This window comes from Bubalus kerabau, chromosome 8 (genome assembly GCF_029407905.1).
Source record: "Bubalus kerabau isolate K-KA32 ecotype Philippines breed swamp buffalo chromosome 8, PCC_UOA_SB_1v2, whole genome shotgun sequence".
NCBI lineage: Eukaryota > Metazoa > Chordata > Mammalia > Artiodactyla > Bovidae > Bubalus > Bubalus kerabau.
In genome coordinates this window covers 110,267,255-110,290,192 of record NC_073631.1, presented here as the reverse complement: position 1 = coordinate 110,290,192, position 22,938 = coordinate 110,267,255, and the positions used below count along the sequence as shown (strand labels likewise).

At 46.0% G+C, this 22,938-nt stretch overlaps 1 long non-coding RNA gene across 3 annotated transcripts; it reads right to left on the bottom strand.

Moving 5' to 3' along the window:
- Positions 1–15,634: 15,634 nt before the first annotated feature.
- LOC129659620 (uncharacterized) lies at positions 15,635–22,900 on the bottom strand. Of its 3 annotated transcripts, XR_008718155.1 has the most exons (4): positions 22,562–22,900; positions 21,462–21,590; positions 17,288–17,425; positions 15,635–15,949 (listed from the first exon to the last, which is right to left on the bottom strand). It is a non-coding gene; the product is annotated as an uncharacterized LOC129659620 (long non-coding RNA). The 3 variants fall into 3 exon arrangements; XR_008718154.1 differs by lacking the exon at positions 15,635–15,949 and having other exon boundaries at positions 17,174–17,425; XR_008718153.1 differs by lacking the exon at positions 15,635–15,949 and having other exon boundaries at positions 17,174–17,420.
- Positions 22,901–22,938: the final 38 nt, after the last annotated feature.

The following is a 22,938-nucleotide window of genomic DNA, read 5'->3' as shown; positions in this document are numbered from 1 at the left end:
TCTCAAATTTCTGAACCAAGATTGCTGTTTGGAGTAACTAACAAGTGCTTTGTCATCTCCCTGTTTCTCCTCTTCCCCATAATATTTATTTATTTACCAACAGGTGGCAATGAATAAATATGCCCAAGCAGGCAAACATTAGAGAGAATCTAATAAACTATCATGACATTCCAAAGAAAGTTATGAAAATAAATGCTCATCTTAACATTCTATGAGTTAAATTAACATACAGCCAGTTTCTTGTAAAGGGCATATAATTAAGTTTCAGAAGACCTGGGCTTGATTTTACTTCTGTCATTCTCTCAACATGCAACATTGGATTAAATCTCCTCCTCGCTTTCAACCTCAGAGAGTACAATTTAATAATAAATACCCGGCAAGTTTGTGAATTTTGGACCAGGCAATATACATAAAAATATTTTGTCCATTGCTGAAGCCTGCATGTTAGTTATTTAGGAAAACAAGCACAACCCGCATATGAGAAGCAGACAAAACAGCAGAAACAAAATGCAAACTCAAGTTTTCTACTGTTGTCCTTTTCTGAAGGGAAACCTGTTTTCACAACTTTCCTGTTGCAATGCCTTTCTTCATTTAAATAAATAAATAAATGAAAAGCCTTTTATGCTTCTTACTAAAGTACAAATCTCAAATCTTGCACGGTCTTCTTTGTAAGGTTCTGAAACTGCTGCTTTCCCTCAGAACATTCAGCAGCCCCTGCTTCATCCGAGGCTTCCTAAGGGGTCTCTCGCGTGGAATGGGCATCAAAGACTCGAACAAACTCTCCTCAAAGTTCTCTGCCAGTCTGAGAGTCCCTGTTCCTGACTCTTCTCTCTCTTTTCCAGTCACCGTGGGAGAACTTTAGACCTCTTTCTTTTCCATCAGTCTCTCTGAGAAAATGTCCAACTTCACCCTCTCTCCAAGAAACGCCTTACAGTGACTCATCAGCACCAATATGCACAAGGAAGATACCTCATTAATCCAAAAATCAATCTGATAATAACAAATTCTGCTCATATTCTGAATCTGATACATGGGGAGAGTGGGGGCAAACTCCTGGAAATCATGAAGGTGCTGCCTTTGTTAGAAGGACAGGAAAGAGGACTTCCCTGGTGCTACAGTAGATGGGAATTCACCTGCCAATGCAGAGTACACGGGTTTGAGCCCTGGTCTGGGAAGATCCCACGTGCCCAGGAGCAACTAAGCCTGAGAGCCGCGACTACCGAGCCTGCGTGCTGCAACTGCTGAATTCCATGTGCCCAAGAGCCTATGCTCTGCAACGAGAGAAGCCACGGCAATGAGAAGGCTGCACGCTGCGACGAAGAGTGCCCCTCTTGCCACAATTAGAGAAAGCCTGCACACAGCAACGACCCACCACAGCCAAAAATCAATATATAAAGTCATTTTTAAAAAAAAAAGAAGGACAGGTAAGAGCAGCTGATCCAGAGGAGGGCTGTTTTTCTGGAGATGGAGGGGAAGCCATGGCTCTGCATTTTCCCAGTGAACAAGAATCAGCTCTGACCCAGGCTGGGGTTCCCTGGGAAGAAGAAAAAGTGGAACAGAAAGAGCCATCCTGCAGAGAAGTCACATTTCACACCCCAGCCAACCTGTGAGGGTTGTTCAAGCTAAACAAAGTTTCAATGTGTCTCAGTTTACTTGGTGGTTCCATTCTTAGAAATCATCATCTATTAAAATTATGCAAAAATTGATTTGTGTTTATATATAGTGGAGTTAAGTTTTTGGCTCAGATGTTTTTCACCAACAAGGCTGTGACAGGATACCCAGAATCCTTGATGGATGGGGAAAATCATGTGTCAACTTGAACCTCAGGTGAAGTGACTTGAGGATTTATATTTCTGGGAAAAACTGTTCTGACATGTGCACAAGACTGAAAATATAAGGATTCTCTTTACTACTTTGTTTATAATAGCAAAAACATAGAGGAAAAAATAAAAGCATAAATGTCTCCATTAAATGACTGGAGATGTTTAGGAAATTTACACAGGCATTGACTGTCATGATCTTTGGGGTTACTATTGGTATGGATTGGTTGGGGGCCACAACATATCTCATGCAATGAAGAATTTTCCCCATCCATCAAGGATTTTGGGTGTCCCGTCACAGCCTTGTTGGTGAAAAACATCTGAGCCAAAAACTTAACTCCACTACATATAAACACAAATCAATTTTTGCACAATTTTAATAGATGATGATTTCTAAGAATGGAACCACCAAATAAACTGAGACACATTGGAACTTTGTTTAGCTTGAATCTTTACCATGAGTTGTTCATCATCTCAGAAAAATCATGAAGTCATTGGCAATGTCATCCAGGGTATTTAATTTAGCATCAAATCACACCCAAATCTGTCTGCACTGGGGACTGTAGCACTCACTTGAGTCTATAAAGAGGTACAGCATCTGTCTACGTGATGATGTCATCTGCTTCAGTGTGCCCAAGTCATTTGTATATCAATGTAGATGTTAATTTATTATACATTGTTTTTCTTTGTATCCTTTTATTACAGCTAGAACATTATATTGCTTTTTAATCATATATTATTTATGAATTTCATTTCAGGACAATACGGAGGTATTCTCCAATATTTTCATAAAAAGGGAGCATTGGTTCACAGTATCCCATAATATGATATATTATGGAATACTCTGCAACAGTTAAGAGAATTACCACTCTAATGGCAGAGAGTGAAGAGGAACTAAAGAGTCTTGATGATGGTAAATGAGAGTGAAAAGGCTGGCTTGAAACTCAACATTCAAAGAACTAAGATCACAGCATCTGGTCCCATCACTTCATGGCAAATAGAAGGGGAAAAAGTGGAAGCAATGACAGATTTGCTTTTCTTGGGTTCCAAAGTCACTGCAGATGGTGATTGCAGCCATGAAATTAAAAGACGATTGCTCCTTGGAAGGAAAGCTATGACAAAATTAGACAGTGTGTTATAAAGAAGAGACATCACTTTGTCGACAAAATTCTGTATAGTTGAAGCTATGGTTTTTCCAGTTGTCATGTATGGATGTGTTGTTGTTATTGTTCAGTTGCTCAGTTGTGTCTGATTCTTTGCAACCCCATGGACTGCTGCACGCCAAGCTTCCCTGTCCTTCACCATCTCCTCCTGGACAATAAAGAAGGTTGAGCACCAAATAACTGATGCTTTCAAACTGTGGCACTGGAGAACACTCTTGAGAGTCCCTTGGACATCAAGAAGATCAAACCAGTCAATCTTAAAGGAAATCAACCCTGAATATCCATTGGAAGCACTGATGCTGAAGCTGAAGATTCAATATTTTGGCCACTTGATGTGAAAAGCCAACTCAATCAAAAAGACCCTGATGCTGGGAAAGGTTCAAGGCAAAAGGAGCAGACAGTGGCAGAGGATGAGATGGTTAGTGTCACTGACTCAGTGGACATGAATTTGAGCAAACTCTGGGAGATAGTGAAGGACAGGGAAGCCTGGCATGCTGCAGTCCATGGGGTTGCAAAGAGTTGGACATGACTCAGCGACTAAACATACATATACTGATTGGAAAAACTGCTAAGATAGTTGAGTAAAGAAAGTGTTTCAAAAAAGTTTATACAGCATGTACAGCTGATACCAATTACACAACCACACTGTGTGGGATGATATATGTATATATAGAGAAAAAATGCAAGGAGGAAACATCTGAAAGTCTATAAAATAAACTGATAATGAGGAGATGGAATCAGGAATGGTAGTCAAGGTGGATTTCCACTTTGTGAAGCTTAAAAGTGTACAGAGAGTGTATGCAGGAGTCCATTACATAATTTAAAACAGCTAAAATTAAAATTGTGTGAAGAATTGCTGGGGAAAAAGCCATGCTTGAGTTCCCAGTGTTGTGAGCCCCATGTGGTTGGCCTGAACTTCAGGAAGGCCAACGGCAGGAGTGGCCTCAGCACAGCTGGGCCATCACCCCAGGAGCTAGCCTCTCGTGTGGAGGAACTTCACCCGTGCCAGGAAATCTGAAGGCTCTGTGGGTCCCCTGGCAACAGTTGGCCGCATCTAGATACCTACATCTTGCACCGAAGACTGGAAGAGAAGACATTTGTCCTGGGTCCCACTCCTAGCCCAGGAGAAGCCCTCCACTGAGCCCAGCACCAGTGGGAAATGGGTGTTCCAATCCAAAGGCTTTCCCTCCAGGGAGCATCACTGCATGATCACCATCATCCACGAAGGAGGCCCTGGCACAGGCCTCCTGGCTTTGTGGCTTTCCACACCAGAGAGTAAGGCCAACTTCATGCAGTCATCAAGAAAGGACTGAGCCAAACTGGGTTCCCTCCCTCTGTTGCAGACCAAAACTCAATGAAGCATCAGGAGATCCCAGTCACATGACAGGAAGGGGACAAGAGCATCAGAGAAGGGTTGCAACGAACCCCTGGGCCTTCTGCCATCACCAGAGGGTCAAGGACTCAATGTCCTCTGAGAAAGAAAGTGCGTACCTGATCCCACAGTTCAGTTGCTCAGTCATGTCCGACTCTGTGACCCCATGGACTGCAGCACGCCAGGCCTCCCTGTCCATCACCAACTCCCGGAGTCTACTCAAACTCATGTCCATCGAGTCATTGATGCCATCCAGCCATCTCATCCTCTGTCATCCCCTTCTCCTCAAACCTTCAATCTTTCCCAACATCAGGGTCTTTTCAAATGAGTCAGTTCTTCACATCAGGTGGCCAAAGTATTGGAGTCTCAGCCTCAACATCAGTCCCTCCAATGCCACGTGACTAAGTCATAATGCTTGGTGGTTATGGTTAGCACAAAGGGCCCCCTCTCTAAAGTTCACTGGGCTCACTGCCCATCCTAAACACAACAGAAAACTTGGAATGCACCTTGGAAAGGCAGCTACAGCAGTAGAAGAGTACACTTAGACAGCCCATTAGGAGGAAGATGTTCTAAACATAACAGATCCATCTGCATGCAGGGTAACAGTCATTTCCCCAAGTCCTAGCCACCTGGAGCACAGATGACGCATCGCAATGGCACTAGGCTCTGTGTGCCCTGCCAGTCTGCTCTGCGGATCTCCACGCCCGGCCCCGCGGGCCTCCACGCCCCCAGACAGCTGTGCAGGGTTCTGCCCCCACAGCTGTCAGGCTCCCTGCTGCTGCCGTCCATCCGGCCGCTGCTCTGCCTGCCTGTGTCCTCACCTCACCACCACACCCTGCAGTTCCCAAAGGAACGGTCCTGCCTCCAAGGAGCACGCTCTTAATTTCAACCTTCAACCTTAGACATGCTTTAAAAAGATAGCTCAGGACCAGAACACCTGAGAAAGCTTTCCTGATGGCAAGACCAGAGTGCTACGAGAGCTCACACACCTCCACCCTCTCCAAATCCCTCTGCCCTCCAAGCATCCAGTTAGGTGACATTCTTTACGGATTCTTAATTTTTTATGCACAAGTTCCCAGAACCTAGCCATCACTAACAGACTCCTCCCATAAATAAGATTCCTGGTGTCTACACAGAAAGACAAGCATTAAATGTGATTTAGAGTATGAGCGCTGGTGTCAGATCAACTGAGTTTGAAGGTCCTCTTTACCATTACTTAGCTTGAGTTAGTTAATTTCCTGGATTTCAGCTTCCTCATTTCTAAATGTGTACACCACGCAAGTTTTGTCGAAACATTAAATGGCAACATATATGGAGTGGTTAGCACAGTCCTGGTTCATATAAGACTTCTGTCCCAGGGTCACCTGGAAAAAGAGCTATGAAGCCCCCACTGCAACTGTCCAATGCAGTGATGCACATTTTAGAGACCTGTATTCTGATGTATGGACTTCTCAGATGGCTCAGTGGTAAAGAACCCACTCGGCAATGCAGGAGATGAAGGTTGGATCCCTGGGTTGGAAAGATCCCCTGGAAGAGGAAATGACAACCCTCTCCAGTATTCTTGCCTGGGAAATCCCATGGACAGAGATGCATGGTGGGCTACAGTTTGTGGGGTCGCGGAGTCAGACGCGACTGAGTGACTAAACAATAATAACATTCGGATATATTATCTCGTTTCTTTTAACACTGTTTTCTTATCTCATAAGGCTTCCTTGGAGAGTGGGAATTCTGAAATTCTGCTGGACTTTTACTTTGTTTTGGGGACCTTTGAATAAAGAATATTCATAAAATTGTGGATTTTAGTACTCCGAAAGTGTTAGAGTGGTATTATTCCCATAGCACCTCACAGTCTAAATGGCTCTGAGGGGCCTTCAGAGATCACGTGGTCCTGCTGCTGACATCAGGTGCATGCATGCTAAGTCGCTTCAGTTGTGTCTGACTTTTTACAACCCCATGGACTGTAGCCTGCCAGTCTCCTCTGTCCATGGGATTCTTCAGGCAAAGAGTACTGGAGTGGGTTTCCATGCCCTCTTCCAGGGGATCTTCCCGGCCCGGGGATCAAATATTGGTCTCTTATGTCTCCTGCATCGGCAGGTGGGTTCTTTACCACTAGCGCCAAATGGGAAACCCCTGACTTCAGATAAGATCTCATTATCCCTACTTGAAGCCAAGAGAGCTCAAGAGACAGACCTAGAGTCTCAGAGTAAAAGATGGGGGAATTAAAGACCGAAAGAAGTCAGGATCAACCCCCCAAAATTAGGACATTTGGTCCCTTCCATTGCATATGAGTGTCCATGGTTCTTGGTATCAAACCCTTAAGGCTCTAAGAAAAAAGTGGAAGTCGCTCAGTCATGTCCAACTGTTTGCAACCCCGTGGACTGCAGCTCACCAGTCTCCTCTGTCCATGGAATTCTCTAGGCAATAATCCTGGATTGGGTAGCCATTCCCTTCTCCATGGGATCTTCCCAACCCAGGGATCAAATCTGGATCTCCCTCATTGCAGGCAGATTCTTTACCATCTGAGCCACTGGGGAAGCCCAAGAACCAAGGGCATTTCTGTACGAAAACTGCCTGTTCCCTGTTGTCACCACAGGCCACTTAATACAATTAGATGCTTCCTCGAGGGAATGACAATTACAATAATAACAGGTTAATGCCATTTTCCTATTTTCCTATTGGCTTTCTTTCTAATTTCGGGAATGGCAAAATGACAGTGAGGTATGTATTTCAATCTGGAAAGGTGACAAAGGAAGAGGGAACAAAAACAAATCCTCACCAGGAAGCAAAAGACAAGTGAAGGACTGAGTAAACTGTGGTGCCTCTCAGGACAAATCCCTGCTTTAGGCAGAAGGCCAGACCTATAGGGAGACTGCGGAGAACCCAGTGGGAGGGAGCAAGCTGGAGGACAAAGGAGCAGGAAGACTAACTTTTGTTTTTGGCCCAGCTGGATGGCTGAGGGACGTAGAGCCTCATAGCAGAGCAGAAGCAGGAACAGGATACATTAGCGAAAATACCAAAATGTGGCTGCAATATTCACTCACTTCATTCTCCTACCAGGATCCTGGCAGCAGAGCAAACAAAAGGCAGGTCTGCTCCTGGGCACCTGCCCTTGGCACCCTCTCCTCTGAGAAAACTGAGGTCTGAATCCAAAGCCCCATAAGACAGCTTTACTTCCACAGAGCCTCTCTGGGGAGACAGAGGAGGCGGCTGCAATCCCCACCACAGCTCACTGCACAGCCTCACAAGTGCCCACTTGAAGTATCTGGGCCGTTTTTAACCAGCGTTCTGCCCCAGAAAGGTCACTGGCACAGCCCATTAACAATTCCCAGGGGAAATAAATAGACTCTGGGTAATAAGATAAAACCTAACCTTTTTTCCCCCTTTGTGCTTAGTCTGGTTTCACGTGCTCACAGAGGTCCAAGTGCAGAGGCCTTCAGACCAGAGTTCCTCCTGCAGCATTGCTATTCCAACACCTCAGCTAGGTGGTTTCAAAGTCCAAGATGGCAGCTGGGGCCCGTGTACAGTCTGCTCACAGCACTGCAATCCAAGATGGAGGCTGGGGGCCGTGTGCAGAGAAGCAATTCACAACACTTCAATCCAAGATGGCGGCTGGGGGCCGTGTACAGAGTTTGCTCACGGCCCTGCAATCCAAGATGGCGGCTGGGGGGCGTGTACAGAGTTTGCTCACGGCCCTGCAATCCAAGGTGGCGGCTGGGGCCCATGTACAGAGTCTGCTCAGGGCACTGCAATCCAAGATGGCAGCTGGGGTCCGTGTACAGAGAGGCTGCTCAGAGCACTGACATCTGGAGCCCTGAGCAATACCACTACACTGGACCGAGGAGAACTCTGCCCGCTTCCCTCCCTTCCCTTCCCCACTGAGGAAACCCATATAAAGCAGCTCCACCCACCAGCCTGTAAGGGGAGCATGTGTACTCTAAAGCAGAACTCACATCTTTCCATTTTTGATCAGAAACTAAACTTTCCTTTGCTTCGGAACCAAACTTGGCCTCATTTTGTCAGCTCAAGAGACACCAGAGAAGACAAACCTTGTTGGGAATGATGCAGGAGGGTAACAGAAGGTGTCTGCCACATCTCTGCTTGTTCTTTTGTTCTCTCTCAAGCCACCTTTTCCCAAGACTTCTCTGGTTCCCCTTGCCACCGTCAGTCCCGTTTTTTGGTTTCTCCCGCTAGCATACCCCACTCAGCCAAACAAAATCCCAGTTAATGACTCTTGGTCCAGCTATGGTTCTGCATCCAATTCCTATGTGTTGTTTCCCCACACCACCAAATGACTGCTCAACTCTGGCTAAATGTCCTACAATTCAGCTAAATGTGGACACTGTCCAGCCAGGGCCAGCATCAGATTCCACAGGGTAAGGCCTCATTCCCTCCAGACCGCACCCCCCACCCACTTCAAACAGCTGTAGCAAGTCTATAGAGCAGAGGCTTCCACAACCCCCTCCTCAGGTCGGATTCATTTGCTAGAACAGCTCAGAGACTCGGGGAAAGAATTTATTAATTAGTTTCCTGGTTTATTATCAGATCAGATCAGATCAGTCACTCAGTCGTGTCCGACTCTTTGCAACCCCATGAATCGCAGCACACCAGGCCTCCCTGTCCATCACCAAGTCCCGGAGTTCACCCAGACTCACGTCCATCGAGTCAGTGATGCCATCCAGCCATCTCATCCTCTGTCGTCCCCTTCTCCTCTTGCCCCCAATCCCTCCCAGCATCAGAGTCTTTTCCAATGAGTCAACTCTTCGCATAAGGTGGCCAAAGGACTGGAGTTTCAGCTTTAGCATCATTCCTTCCAAAGAAATCCCAGGGCTAATCTCCTTCAGAATGGACTGGTTGGATCTCCTTGCAGTCCAAGGGACTCTCAAGAGTCTTCTCCAACACCACAGTTCAAAAGCATCAATTCTTCGGCACTCAGCCTTCTTCACAGTCCAACACTCACATCCATACATGACCACAGGAAAAACCATAGCCTTGACTAGACAGACCTTTGTTGGCAAAGTAATGTCTCTGCTTTTGAATATGCTATCTAGGTTGGTCATAACTTTCCTTCCAAGGAGTAAGCATCTTCTAATTTTATGGCTGCAGTCACCATCTGCAGTGATTTTGGAGCCCAGAAAAATAAAGTCTGACACTGTTTCCACTGTTTCCCCATCTATTTCCCATGAAGTGATGGGACCGGATGCCATGATCTTTGTTTTCTGAATGTTGAGCTTTAAGCCAACTTTTTCACTCTCCACTTTTACTTTCATCAAGAGGCTCTTTAGTTCCTCTTCACTTTCTACCATAAGGGTGGTGTCATCTGCATATCCGAGGTTATTGAGATTTCTCCCGGCAATCTTGATTCCAGCTTGTGTTTCTTCCAGTCCAGCATTTCTCATGATGTATTCTGCCTATAAGTTAAATAAACAGGGTGACAATATACAGCCTTGACGTACTCCTTTTCCTATTTGGAACCAGTCTGTTGTTCCATGTCCAGTTCTAACTGTTGCTTCCTGACCTGCATACAGATTTCTCAAGAGGCAGATCAGGTGGTCTGGTATTCCCATCTCTTTCAGAATTTTCCACAGTTGATTGTGATCCACATAGTCAAAGGCTTTGGCATAGTCAATAAAGCAGAAATAGATGCTTTTCTGGAACTCTCTTGCTTTTTCCATGATCCAGCAGATGTTGGCAATTTGATCTCTGGTTCCTCTGCCTTTTCTAAAACCAGCTTGAACATCAGGAAATTCACGGTTCACATATTGCTGAAGCCTGGCTTGGAGAATTTTGAGCATTACTTTACTAGCATGTGAAATGAGTGCAATTGTGCAGTAGTTTGCAAAATTGGAAAACTCAGCAGTGGCCACAGGACTGGTTTATTATAAAGGGATACAATTCAAGAAAAGAAATCAGCATTTCCATTATCTCTCCAGGCACATTACATAGGCTCGATAGAGGACAGACATGGTATGGACCTAACAGAAGCAGAAGATATTAAGAAGTGGCAAGAATACACAGAAGAACTGTACAAAAAAGATCTTCATGCCCCAGATAATCACAATGGGGTGATCACTCACCTAGAGCCAGACATTCTGGAATGCGAAGTCAAGTAGGCCTTAGGAAGCATCACTATGAACAAAGCTAGTGGAAGTGATGGAATTCCAGTTGAGCTATTTCAAATCTTCAAAAATGATGTTGTCATTTAGTGCTGCACTAAATATGCCAGCAAATTTGGAAAACTCAGCAGTGGCCACAGGATTGGAAAAGGTCAGTTTTCATTCCAATCCCAAAGAGAGGCAATGCCAAAGAATGCTCAAACTGCTGCACAACTGCACTCATCTCACACACTAGTAAAGTAATGCTCAAAATTCTCCAAGCCAGGCTTCAACAGTACATGAACCGTGAACTTCCAGGTGTTCAAGATGAATTTAGAAAAGGCAAAGGAGCCAGAGATAAAATTGCCAACATCCATTGGATCATCAAAAAAGCAAGAGAGTTCCAGAAAAACGTCTATTTCTGCTTTATTGACTATGACAAAGCCTTTGACTGTGTGGATCACAACAAACTGTGGACAATTCTTCAAGAGATGGGAATACCAGACCACCTGACCTGCCTCTTGAGAAACCTATATGCAGGTCAGGAAGCAACAATTAGAACTGTACCTGGAACAACAGACCAGTTCCAAATAGGAAAAGGAATATGTCAAGGCTGTATATTGTCACCCTGCTTATTTAAATTTACATGCAGTGTACATCATGAGAAACTCTGGACTGGATGAAGCACAAGCTGGAATCAAGATTTCTGGGAGAAATATCAATAGCCTCAGATATGCAGATGACACCATCCGTATGGCAGAGAAAAAAGAACTAAAGAGCCTCTTGATGAAAGTGAAAGAGGAGATGAAAAAGTTGGCTTAAAACTCAGAAACAGAAAACTAAGGTCATGGCATCTGATCTCATCACTTCATGGGAAATAGATGGGGAAACAGTGGAAACAGTGACAGACTTTATTTTGGGGGGCTCCAAAATCACTGCAGATGGTGACTGCAGCCATGAAATTAAAAGATGCTTATTCCTTGGAAGGAAAGTTATGACCAACCTAGACAGCATATTAAAAAGCAGAGACGTTACTTTGCCAACAAAGGTCCATCTAGTTAAAGCTATGGTTTTTCTAGTAGTCATGTATGGATGTGAGAGTTGGACAATAAAGAAAGCTGAGTGCCAAAGAACTGATTCTTTTGAACTGTGGTGTTGAATAAGACTCTTGAGAGTCCCTTGGACTGCAAGGAGATCCAACCAGTCCATCCTAAAGGAAATCAGTCCTGAACATTCATTGGAAGGACTGATGTTGAAGCTGGAAGCTCCAATACTTTGGCCCCCTGATGTGAAGAACTGATTGATTTGAAAAGACCCTGATGCTGGGAAAGACTGAAGGCAGGAGGAGAAGGGGACGACAGACGATGAGATGGTTGGTTGGCATCACTGACTCAATGGACATGAGTTTGTATAAACTGTGGGAGTTGGTGATAGATAGGGAGGATTGGCATGCTGCAGTCCATAGGGTCAAAAAGAGTCAGACAGGACTGAGTAACTAAACTGACTAACTACTGATTGATTAAATTGTGGGCTATCAATGACTGATCCAATGACCAGCCCCTCCCTTCTCCCCAGAGACTGGGGTGGGACTGTAAATTCCAACCTTCTGATCACTAGATGGGTTCTCCTGGTAACCACCCCCTACCCCACCATGAGACTACCCTAGGGGCTTTTCACCAATTGCCTCATCAACATAACAAAAGACATTTAAATCACCCTCTTCTTAAGAAATTCCAAGAGTTCTAGAAGCTTGCCAGAAGCAGGGACAAAGACCAAATGTATATTTCTTATTAAATTACAATATCACACTGATTTATCACCATTATCTCTAAAGCATTTAACCCGGATGGGGGGCAGAAGGAGGAGAAGAGCAGGCATTCATTCTAGCACACCTACTTCCACACTGAGATATGTTTTTTTTTAATCAAAAATATGCCCCTATCAATGATTATACAGTTGACCCTTAATCTGAGTTTGAACTGCCTAGATGCACTTACATGTTGATTTCTTTTTTACAATGAATATGTATTACAGTTGCAAAGAGTCGGACACTACTGAGCAACTTTCACTTTCACAGTACTACACCATCTGAGGTTGGTTGAATTCTCGGGTGCAGAATTGCAGGTATGCAGATCCAATCTGAAGTTATATTTGGACTTTTTGAGTGCACGGTGGGTTGGTGCCACCTAACCCCCGTGTTGTCCAAGGGCCAACTGTATATCATGTGGTTAACTTCCCTCACTTTGCTGTTGTTCCACTTGTGAAACATCACTCATACATCCTTTCTACTCACTGCCTAAGTCTGAACCTTATTCTTCCCAGGACTATTGTCTCTAATTCTTTGCTCCCTCTGTAGTCTTATCTCCATTAGCCACCAGAGCTCAAAACCCTGTCTGATCATGTGGCTCTTATGTACAGAACTTTGCTGCCTCCATTTTATACAGAGAAGAAAGTTCAAACTCTATAAGCTGTTCACCAAGCCAACACCATCCTGCCTTCCTCAGCTTGTCTCCCGTTTCTCCCTCCTCATCCCAGCGCAGCCCATCACAACGCATCACAGGCCATTTCCTGGACAGAATACCATTTTCCCATACTGTACACTTACCCAGCTGCTGCCTGCCTGGACCTGAAACACCCTTGCTACACACCTGACTCTCCCCAGCACCCGCACCACCCATCAACACCCTGCCTCAAGCCCTCCCACCTCTTCCTAGAACTAAGACCAAGCCTCCTAACTTGACCCTGATTCTGCCTTTGGCCCTCCTCCTGAACCACACCCCTATCTATTCTCTGCACTGCCCAGAGTGACTCCTTGAAGAGGTGAGCCACAATGTTTATCTCCCTTAAAGGGAACCCTCCCATACTGATGGTGAGAATGCAAATTGCTACAACAATTATGGAGACCAGTATGAAGGTTTCTTTAAAAACTAAAAACAGAGCTACCATATGATCCGGGCTTCCCAGGTGGCGCTAGTGGTAAAGAACCCGCCTGCCAATGCAGGAGACTTAAGAGATGCAGGTTCGATCCCTGGTTCGTGCCCTGGAGAAGGGCATGGCAACCCACTCCAGTATTCTTGCCTAGAGAATTCTGTGGACAGAGGAGCCTGGTGGGCTACAGTCCATAGGGTCGCAAAGAGTCGGACACAATGGAAGTGACTTAGCACAGCACTGTATGATCCAGCAATCCCACTCCTAGGCATATACCCAGAAAAAACTATAATCCAAAAATATATACGCACGACTTCCCTGGTGGTCCAGTGGCTAAGACTCTGTGCTCCCAGCACAGGGGGACCGGGCTTGATTCCTGGTCACGGAGCTAGATCCCACTTACCACAACTACGGTCATTGCCACATGCCGCAACTAAGACCTGACACAGCCAAATAAATAAAAAAGAAAAGAAATCTTGCCTACCTTAAAAAAAAAAAAAAAAAAAACACAAAGATACATGCAGCCCTGTGTTCATAGTGGGCTTCCCAGATGGCGCTAGTGGTAAAGCACCCACCCGCCAATAAAGGAGATGTAAGAGATGTGAGTTCAGTCCCTGGGTTGGCAAGATCCCCTGGAAGAGGGGATGGCAAACCACTCCAGTATTCTTGCCTAGAGAATTCTATGGACAGAGAAGCCTGGAGGGCTACAGTCCATAGGGTCACAAAGAGTTGGACACGACGGAAGTGACTTAGCACACACACATGTCCATAGCAGCACTATTCACAACAGCCAAGACACAGATACAACCTAAATGTCCATCAACAGAGGAATGGATTAAGAAACCGTGGCACATAGACACAGTGGAGTATTATTCAGCTGTGAAAAAGCTAAATGATGCCGTTTGCAGCAACACTATTTTGTGTGCGTTGCCTTTCCTTCCCATCTGGATCTGTCTGGTACATTCCCTCCCTTTCTTCAGTTCTCTGTCCCAAACTCACTTATCAATATGAAATCAAGACTTTCTGGTATAACACCTATCCCCTTACCCTGTTTTAATTTTTCTCCCAGAGTTTCCTACTATCTAAAAAAAGTATATAGTTCCTTATATGTGCACAACATGGCTTCTCCCCTGAGAATGTGAGCTCAGTGAGGGCAGGGCAGAGTTGGTTGTTTCTGTTTCCTTATTTACAGGCGTATCCTCAGCACCTAAAACGATGTCTTGCTTGTTATAGGAACTCCATAAATTGTTATTGACTGAATGAACAAAGTGGCCTATTGAAGTCACACTGCCAGGCCCAATGCAAAGTCCACCCTTTCCCCATATTATTCCTGTCAATATCAACATCCTGTATTCTATGACTGTTTGCTTCTGTCTCCAACTTAGGGCTTAAGGGAGCCACTTGGGGATACCACCCGAAAAAATAAAAAAACACACAGAGAAGTTCTCCTAGAAAGTAAAGGAGCCATATGCGTGTAAGGAAACTGAGTCTTAGAGAGGTTAAAGAAAATGCACACACACCCCTCCTTGCCTTACACCTGGAAGGCAGAATGCCAAAATTCTACTCTAGGTCAATCTGGACCTCAGTTCAGTTAAGTTGCTCAGTCATGTTCGACTCCTTGCAACCCCAAGGACTGCAGGACACCAGGCCTCCCTGTCCATCACCAACTCCCACAGTTTACTCAAACTCATGTGCATCGAGTCAGTGATGTCATCCAACCATCTCATCCTCTGTTGTCCCCTTCTCCTCCCACTTTCAATATCTCCCAGCATCAAGGTCTTTTCAAATGAGTCAGCTCTCCACATCAGGTGGCCAAAGTATTGGAGTTTCAGCTTCAACATCAGTCCCTCCAATGAACACTCAGAACTAATTTCCTTTTGGATTGAGTGGTTGGATCTCCTCGCAGCCCAAGGGACTCTCAAGAGTCTCCTCCAACACCACAGTTCAAAAGCATCAATTCTTCGGCGCTCAGCTCTCCTTATAGTCGAACTCTCACATCCATACATGACCACTGGAAAAACCATAGCTTTGAGTAGACAGACCTTTGTTGGCAAAGTAACCTCTCTGCTTTTTAACATGCTGTCTACGTTGGTCATAACTTTTCTTCCAAGGAGCAAGCGTCTTTTATTTCTGGACCTAAAGTCTACTAACTAAACATCCCATAGTCTGAATCTAAACATCCCTTCCAGTAACCCTCAGTGCCTGTCAAAAACATACAGGAATTTTTTAATTTAAGCACCCAGGATAATGAGCATAGCTCTTAACTTTGGTCTCACAAATAGCACTTTCCGAGAATTATTTGAAAAGAAAGAAAGAAGGGACGGAGGGAGGAGTGGCAGAAAGAAAGAAAAGGAAAAGAAACCATGCTGACACTTTGGCTTCGTAGGTCCTCAGTCTTGCTTCAGAGACTCGGTCCAGAGACGGCAGCTTCGCAGTAAGAAGGTAAAAGCATGGGGAAGCCTCTCTCCCCAGCTTTTATCAACAGACGCTTGCAAATAATGGTCTTTCCTTCTGCCCAGCCAGCACCGCCTAGACAATTTGGTTTCTGCTCTTTTGTGTGTCCTGAACTGAAGCCTGAAAAAGACAAGCCTCTCATCACACCACTGCGAGCCCCTCCCTTTCTTTCCCAGCTGGGTCTTACCTTCCCTCCTCTCGGAGGCCATCATTACCGGGATGATTCGGACAAGCTAAGAAAGCTACTTTCTAGCCTAAAGCCTACCCATTATCATTATCATAATAATTAGAACTTTTAAAAATATCACTGTCACTTTCATGTCATGTTGATGAGTATTCCCAGGACGTTCTAAGATTTTATAAACAGTAATTATCTGTTGATCGCATACTTGAAGATACAGAGGCAGTTACCCACTTTCCTCACCAGGTGGCGCTCATATTTTATGGCCTGGGGTCTGGGTACCGTCCAAACTCGGCGATGTATTTGGAGAAGTGTGCATTAACTTTTTATAACAGAGGAGGTTGGTAACTGTACCGTTCAAACATGTGTGCTTCTGTGTGCATACATTTCTAACAGTAACTTCATAACTAGAACTTGTTAGAAGATGTTATAGATCGTCCTATTAGAATCCCTCTATTAAGAACTTCATCAAAGCAAAATTTAAAAGGAATCAAATTTGCGTTCAATTAACAGGCCCCATACTTATCAAATACTTCTTTTATAAGACAACAATAAGTATTGCCTCCAGGCCACAGGATCAATAAATGAAAAGCTTTTGACTATCTCCAGCCCTCTCTGGAGGTTAGTTCCCCAGAACTCCCAGCCTAGGCTAAAAGTAAAATTGGAAGCTTTGCAAATCAACTCTGTTAACCAAATCTGACGATTTCTTTTGACCTTCTCCTTCCTACTAGCTACACAGTTTACCTCTTTCTCTTCCCTTCCTGCGGCCTAACCTGCAGACATTTTTTGACAAGGACCAACCCTATCTCTCTTCTCTCAGGGGATTCTGGTTTAACACTTGTCTCGACTTGTTCTTATTAAATTTCTGACATGCCCCAGTTCACTGAGACTCATTTGTTCTCTTCCTTCGCTCCCTCCCTCCTACCTGCCCAAGCATTCACACAGAGTATTAACTTCTGAGGTCAGCAACACCAGTTTCTCAGGCAGCCAAGCCAACAAGGTAAGGTAGAAGCAGCACCATTTCTCATGAGACACACGTGCTTATGAGTATACAAGGAATTCTGAGTCGGGGCCCCTTCGTATGACTGACCCCTCCACAAGTTCCTGTCAGTGCTCCAGAAGCCAAAGGAAATAATAGGATGATTGCGAATTGCTTTTATTTTTACTTTGGAGTGAGATCAGCTAAGAATGGGAATGAGGAAGGCGTGGTCAAGCTTGTACCTAAGTATGCACTTGCATGGAATGTATAACCCCATGAGAATTCCCATTTCACCCACTTTGTCTCTCCCATCAGCACCAGAAACAATCCAACTTCCTTCTTGGTGGCTGCTACTATCCATTCTTCAAGTTTGCGCTCCTCTGTGGCCCTTGCTGTAATGCGATGGAGGCTCACAGCTTCTGCACCACCTTCTTTCCTCCAAAACAAACAGAATGCTTTGAAGTTTGTTAACATTGCAAAGAGAGATAGGATTTTTTTTTTTTTTCTAAGTGCAGGGAGAATTGCGACATAGCCTGAAAGTGTTAGAGTGGTATTTATTCCCATAGCACCTCACAGTCTAAAGGGCTCAAGAGCAATTTCTCCCAGGTCTTTATTCTTCTCTTGCCTCTTCTTGAGATCTGAGCTTCAGCCAACCATCCTTATTAATCCAGGGACTGACACTACTCAGACTCTTCCATCTTCCAGCAGACTTATCCTTTGATTCTCCCAAGTCTGTCTTGCAAATAACCCTGTATTTTTTGTTGTTGTTTTAGTCACTAAGTCATGTCCAACTCTTTTGCGACCCCATGGACTGTAGCCCGCCAGGCTTCTCTACCCACGGAGTTTCCTAGGCAAGAATACTAGAGCGGGTTGCCATTTCTAAACCAGGGGATCTTCCCAACCCAGGGATCAAACCTGTATCTCCTGCATTGGCAGGTGGATTCTTTACCACTGAGCCACCAAGAACCCTGTATAGGAGGACACAAAAATGGAAAGGAAGTGCCCTTAAGTTACATGGTGCCAGGAATAACCTTTTGTGTCCTATATCATATTTATACTCTCATTTACCATGGGGTAGCTGTTTAGAACCAACATCATGATCACCATTTCTTCCATTTTGTAGATGAGGAAGTTGAGGCTCAGGAAAGCTAGATGATTTGCCCAAGATCACACGATTATAAGGGTTTCCCTGGTGGCTCCGTGGTAAAGAATCAGCCTGCCAATGCAGGAGACACAGGAGACCGGGGTTTGATCCCTGGAAGATCCCCTGGAGGAGGGCATGGCAACCCACTCCAGTATTCTTGTCTGGAGAATCCCATGGACAGAGGAGCCTGGCGGGCTACAGACCACAAGGTCAGAAAGAGTTGGACATGACTGAAGGGCCTGAGCAGCACAGCACAGGACTAGGACACGACAATGTTAGAACTTTCTAGTAGACGGCTGTGCTCCTGGCATCTCAGAGGAAACTTCAAACTGCCTTTATCGCGAAACAGTCCTACTTCTGGTACAAAGAGCTGCAGCTCCTTAAACAACATCAGGTGTTTTCCTCTTGGCAATGTGACAAGGAAGAAGGGAGGGGCCGGGGGTGGGTAGGAGGCAGAGGGGGTGACTGGGTCAGTGGTATTGCTCACAGACCACCTCTGCATGTATTTAATCAATTAGGAGCCATGAGGCTAGAAAAACTTCTCCTTCGTAAGCGGAAGTACCTTCTGGGCAGATTAAGCCTCTCTCGGAGACACCCAGACAAGCCGGATAAACATTGGGAGTCGCCCAGTATTCAAGTGTAGTACTTTAACCACAAGTCAAGAGGTCTTCAAAAATAAGACGTTCTTGATACATGAATACCACACAGCAAGAGGGATGAACCAGCACACAACCACATAAAGAAATCTCACAATCAGCAGAGGAAATGAAAGAACTCAGACACCAAAGAATACATATCAGATGGTTCTACTGTATGAAGCTGGCAGCAAGCAGACCTAATCTGTGGTGTTCTCAGGGGTGGAGTGGAGGATGGAGGAAAGTAAAACAATTTAGGGGTCCCCTACTTTCTTTGCTTCTGGAAACCCTGAGTAGAGGCCACGGACCCCAGAGTCAGGCAGACCTAGGTTCAAATCCTAGCGCTGCAACTGAGTAATTTTAAACAAGGAACTTAAATCTCAGCGCCTCGGGTTTTTGCATCTATAAAATGGAACTAATAATACCTTCTTCAAAGGGTTGGTGTGAGAAGTAAATGAAATAATGTATGTGAAATGCCCTGGCAGCATGCGTAGGTGCTGTAATAAATGGTAATGATGATTATCCTGCCCCTGTTGCCTGATGGTAGAGCAGGATCAGAGAACAGATGGGGAAGAGCCCAGACACAAGCAAAGGGAAGGGCCGAACTAGCCTGGTGATCAAAGATGCGCAGAATCTGCCCGAAGAGAGGGCTGTTTGTTCCCTTTCCTACTGCCCACACAGTCTGCGGATCCGGCTGCCGACAAGCGCAGGCCAGCCCCATGCAGCCAAAACAAAAGCTGCTTTGGTCCCATCCGCGCTGGCCCCTGCTAGGGACCTGATCCTAATCTGATAAACCAATTTGTACTGATGCTGTCACAGTGGTCGCTGGCAGCTTACTGGGTTCCCCTCGTGGTTAAACTGCATGTTTTCCAGAACATTATGGATGTCCAAAGCCTTGACCCAGGCTGGGTGGATCTCACCTAATGCCAATGTCCCCAAGGAGCCAGATGAGCTGGTATGCAGGGAACAACTTCAACAGGATGGGGTTAAGGTTGGGCTGTAAGACAGAAGCCAGGGCACACAAGTCCAAGGCTGTAGGGACATGCAGACTTCCCTTCCTGATTGCAGGATGAGAACAGAGCCAGACAACTTGGGTTCCCTTCACCTGAAAGAAGGGACAGGAATCCCTCTGGGAAGGCCTAATCTCTAAAAGGCCTACAACTCCCAGGAGAACAGAGGAGGGGACACTGTTCGGTCTGCACGTTGCATTGTTAGCTGACATCATAGGGTACCCATACAGGGAAGCATACTGCTGATGCACATAACATGCATGTCACAATGAAGGGAGAAAACCAGACTCTGGAGACTATGTGAAATTTCAAATCAGGCAAAAGAGAAAGCCTGGAGCCAGAGGTGGGACTGACTGCAAAGGGCACGGATGTTTTCAGGTGAAGAAAGTGCTCTGTAACTTGACTGAGCCAGTGCTCACCAGGGTATATGCATTTGTCAGAACCCATTGACCTGTACTCTCGGGTTGGGTGTAATTTATGCAAAGCATCCACAATAAGGTTGCTTTTAAAAGAAAAGAAAAATTGATGTCTTAGTCATTGTGGTTGTTCCACTCTGGGAGTAACCTGGGAGGCCGGTAAGAGAAGGTCAGGAAAGTCCTGGCCTCTGTCATTCTCCGAGCCCAGTAATGTTTGCTCAGTACCTTCCAGTTAGCAAAGTACTTTCTCCCCTTGGGATCATCACACCCACTCTAGGAGGTGGGCATGGTTAATCGCATTTTGTAGCTAAGGAAACAGAGACACACAAGACTGAACGAGCTGGCCTTCATCTTCTGACTCTATATCCCATCGTCTTTCCTGGAAATGGTCTCAGAGATCATCTGGGTCTAAGAAAACTAAGGTCCAGAGAGTGGAAATAACTCCAAAAAGCTGCACTGTTAGTTAAGGACAGAGGCCAAAACTGAAGGCGTGCCTCCTCCCACAACAAAGGGAATGAGGAACTGTGAAGTTGGGGTTCATCCTGAATGCAGCTGGACGTGGGCTTTCCTTCCCCCTCTTCAATACTTCCAGACTCAGGACAGAGAGACAGCCTAACCACAAAAGCCAGGTTCCTCTGGACTCCACCTCTCGCTGCATGGGCAGCCCCCACCCCGCCCCCCTTGAGTCCCAAGGGTCTTGTAACTTTAATGAACCACACCACGGAGCACATGCATGACCTCACCACAGTCTGGCTTATTTCCTAGCACGATTGTCCAAAGTTTGCTCCATTTCCCCCCTCTGTTGGCTGTGCACCCTTCGCCCATTCCTCCCCGCTGAAATCACAAAGCTCTGAGCTTTTGGAGCCTGCAGGAGCCTCCCCCTCCTTCCCAAAGTCCTTTACTTTAGAAAGAGGCCTCTGGTGCAGAGCCTATGTATCCTATGGCTCCCTCTGTATATTTATTCTAAAAGCATGTGTATGTGCTGGGTTGAGGGATAGGGCTGCCGTGGGGGCAGAAGGAGACTAGAAAGAGGTATATGATGGTGTGTCCACAGGGGAAAGACCTGAATTTGAGCAAACTCCGGGAGATAGTGGAGGACAGAGGAGCCTGGCACGCCGCAGTCGCAAAGAGTCGGATACGGATTCAACTTAGTGACTGAACGACAACAACAAAACCATAGAGAAAACATCTTAGGCAAACAAGAAACAATGGATGGTGGGTAACTCTGGGGTCAGGAACTGGAGGGTGGGAAGAGAGAGGATCCTACTTTCCGTTTGGTTTCTTTTCTGTTCCATGTGAATTTTCCAACCAATGTACTTGGATTCCATTTATTTATTTATGCCAATGAGGCTAGCCTGGGCCAGGAAATTATGAGCCATTTTCCTCCTGTCCTTATCTGTATGTAAAAAAAGACACATGAGAAGGATTAGTTTTTTGAAACAAAATAAGCACCTAAAATGCACCACCTCCCTTCCCCCCACGGTGACCAAAACATGCAACAATTCAAATGATAGAAAAACTATGAATGAGTCAGCCAGATGAGATGGAGCCAGAGAGGGCTGCAGGAAGGAGAGGTCCAGGCATGGACTGACCACCGGTCCTCAGTGGGTGATCACTCCCTTTGGAGCCACTGTCAGCCCTAATGTGTGCCTCCTGTCTGTCACTTTAGCCATCTCTGCTCTTGCTTTATGCCCCAGCCCCTGCAAACACTCCTCAGACAATAGTTTGTTTAGAACAAGGATTCTTTTTTGAAGCTTTCAGAGCTTGCTCGCAAGCAGAGTGGAAATTGAAGAAACATGTATTGAATATACTGGGAGGCACTCTCCAACACCAGGTGGCTCAGTGGTAAAGAATTCGCCTGCCAATGCAGGAGATGAGGGTTTGATCCCTGGGTGGGGAAGATCCCCTGGAGAAGGAAATGACAACCCGCTCAAGTATTCTTGCCTGGGAAATCCCAGGGACAGAGGAGCCTGGCGAACTACAGTCCGTGGGGTCGCAAAGAGTGGGACATGACTGAGCAACTAAAACAACAAAGTCTCTGACAGGGGAGAGGGCCGTGGGTCTACACCGGTAGCTCCTGTTACCACTTGCGTTCAGAAGCCCTCACCAGTTTCTCCCATCGCTCTGTAAAGTGGGCGGCAACGTGCAAACTCCACGCGTTTACTAAGACCTTCCCTGCCTGGGCCCACACCTGCCTTTTCCGCCTGGTTCCCAGGACGAGAGTCCTGAACCCAGCAGTCAGACTGGTCCCTTACCACTCCCAGAGGCACCTTGAGGCTCCCTGCCCTCGGGCCATCGCTCATGCCTTGCCCAATCTCTGCCACCCAGAAAACCCAGCTCACCCAAGTCTCCTCCCTCAAGACTCACCTACCGAGCCCCCGCCCGGACTTGCTTCCAACCAACCTCGCCTTGCAAGATGGTCACCTAAGCCTCCCCGACGGGAACATCAAGACGTGTCTCTTTACCCTGCTTTCCCCCTGCCGGTGTCTATTACAGCGCTGGGCCCTGAAGAAAGGGAGAAGGGAGGGGACACCAGGGTGTAGTTAGGCCAAAGGCCGGTTGGAGACAGGGATGGGTTTAGGGTCCAAAGGAGCACGGAGCCAAGTCGATTCCCAATCCCACCCACTAGGCGGCGCCCGCAGTCTCGTTCCGGTCAAGGCGCCTCCGGTTTTTTTGAAGTTTATGGCCTGTTTTACAAGTTTCCTTCCTGCCCTCCTGTCCCTTTAAGAAGGTGATCCAGGTGA